This window comes from Elephantulus edwardii, unplaced genomic scaffold (assembly GCF_000299155.1).
Source record: "Elephantulus edwardii isolate Elephantulus edwardi_28Jun2011 unplaced genomic scaffold, EleEdw1.0 scaffold00246, whole genome shotgun sequence".
Classification (NCBI taxonomy): Eukaryota; Metazoa; Chordata; class Mammalia; order Macroscelidea; family Macroscelididae; genus Elephantulus; species Elephantulus edwardii.
In genome coordinates, this window is record NW_006399996.1 from 3,798,708 (window position 1) to 3,801,555 (window position 2,848).

A 2,848-nucleotide genomic window follows, 5' to 3' on the forward strand; every position below is an offset into this window, starting at 1 on the left:
CTCCCACCAACAGTGAATAAGGGTTCCAGTTTCTGTACAACCTCACCAGCATTTGTTGCTTGCTGTTCTGTTAAATTTTGCTATTCTTACTGGGGTAAGTTGGTATCTCATAGTTGTTTTGTTAAACAGTCTTTTAAGACACCTTTGCCATTTAAAAGAAATGTTTGAATTAGCAAATTTAGGCTAGCTCTTGAGTAAGTTATATTTGCCTTGAAAGACACAGATAAGTGGAAGAAAAAGGTAAATAACTGCATTAGATCTCCAGAAGTACAGGAATGGACTAATGTATGGCCATGAGTTCTACTGCCAAAACAGAAATCTAAAGTGTGCATCACTGTATAGTTATACTAACCAAAACCAGAGTTAGGGTAGAAATAGATTTTAATGAGTTCTGGAAGTTAATAATAGGTGTGGTTGGTTGTTGGATTAAACCACAGTGTAAAGTATTTACTTTTATACCATAGCTTCACAAGAGTAAAAGTTTCTGATGGTAAAATGATATTTACAACATTCGATTAATTGTTTGATTTTATGTGAATGGACGAATGTCTATAAGACTTATGAATGGTAAATTTACTTTCTATTGATTAAAGCTTGACAAAGAACTGTATTTTCAGTACAATTCCAGTAATGTGGGAGAAAAGAACAGGCTTAGTCTTTTGAAAAAAAAAAACAAACGAGAACCACAATATAAGTAGTCTTTCAAGCATCCTGAAAAACCTGCAACCAGGAAAGGATAAAATAGATGAATGAGACTTTCTAAGAATCAAATCCCTATGCACATCCAAAAACTTCTCCAACAGGGTAAAAAGGGAAGCCACAGATTGGGAAAAAATATTTGGTAATGACATGTCAAATAAGGGACTTATATCTAGAATTTATAACATACTTAAGCACCACAACAAAATAAAAGCAAACAACCCAATTAAAAAATGGGCACAGGATATGAACAGACACTTCACCAAAGAAGACATTCAGATGGCCAACAAATACATGATGAAATGTTCAAAATCCCTATAGCTCTAAGAGAGATGCAAATCAAAACAACTATGAGATATCATCTCACCCCAATAAGAATAGCAAAATTTAACAGAACAGCAAACAACAAATGCTGGTGAGGTTGTGGAGAAACTGGAACCCTTATTCACTGTTGGTGGGAGTGTAAAATCATGCATCCTTTATGGAAGGCAATATGGCACTTTCTCAAAAAAGCTGGAAATAGAAATACCATTTGACCAAGCAATTCCACTACTGGGAATATACCCCTAAGAAACCATAATTGCCACCCAAGCAGATATATGCACACCCAATTTATTATTGCTTTGTTCACAATAGCAAAGTGTTGGAAACAACCTAAGTGCCCATCAACAAACAAATGGATAGAGAAGCTGTGATATAGTCAAACAATGGAATACTATGCATTGAAAAACAAGGAACTCATGAATTATTATACAAAATGAATGACCCTGGAGGACATTATGCTGAGTGAATTATCTCAGTCACAAAAGGATAAATACTGCATAATGCCACTGTTATAAAGCAGGACTGACATCAGGGATGGGAGGAAACTAAAAAGAGGGGATAAATAATGTATGCTGCATTGAAACAGATGAAGGAGAGAACTGTTTTGGAGGAATATATGATTAGTTATTATTGTCATCACACAAGTCTAGAAAGAAAGCTACAGCGTGGAGTGGACTGGGGAAGGGGGATTGTATAACAACGAAAGAATTTTTTCTTACTTTTCAAAGAGAAAAGTGGACTGGGGGCAGGGGTGGGCAGGGAGGAAAGTGTGCAACAATGAATGAATGAATGGAAATCCAAAGTCTCTGTAAAAGTTTATTACACTTAATTTTAATAAAAGAAAAAATGGGAAGCAAATGTTATTAATAGTGTTTTCTAAGGATGTGATTGAGGGTGATTTTGGTTTTCTTCTTTATATTTTTGTGCCTTTTCAAAAACTTTAATGATTTTTCTCTGTAATATAAGACCAGTCATTTAATAAGAACAAAATCAGTATGCTTTACAGTGCAGTTCCATGCTCCCCTCCGCACATCATAATGAATCTATGCAGTTTAATTGTGGATGGGCCAAAAAAAGTTCGTATAGGCCCTGATCTGTTCCTCAAAAATTTTCTTCAGTTGAAGAGTATAAAACTTAATGTGGCCTAAAACCATAAAGTTCATATGAGACAAACTGGACTCAAGCTTAGAAGGCCTACTGTACAGTATAAAGAGACTACCAGATACAGCCAGAAATGCACAGTCTAAAGAGGGTAAAACTGATGAATGGAACCTTCTAAAGATTAAATCCCTGTGCACATAAAAAATCTTTTTTTCAAACAGATTGAAAAGAAAACCTACCGACTGGGAAAAAACATTTGGCAGTACCATCTCAGACAAGAGTCTTATAATTAAAGTTTAAAGAATACTCTTATACCTCCACAAGAAAAAGACTGATAACCCAATTAGAAAATGGGCAAAAGACATGGAAAGACTTTTCAGAGTGGAAGATATTCGAATTGCCAAGAAACACAAGAAGAAATGCTCAAAATCACTGGCAATAAGAGAGATGCAAATCAAAAACCATAGTGAGATACCATCTCACTCCAGTACCAGTGGCATAGTTTAACAGGACAAGTGATACATGTGCAAGAGGAACTGATGAGATAGGAACCTCTTACATATTGTTGGTGGGATTGTAAAATGGTACAACTACTATGGAAGGCAGTTTAGTGTTTTCTCAAAAAGCCAAGCATGGTTCAAAATTGGGAAGGGTGTACGCCAGGGATGTGTCCTATCTCCATACCTTTTCAACCTGTATGCAGAGCAGATTATCCGAGAGGCTG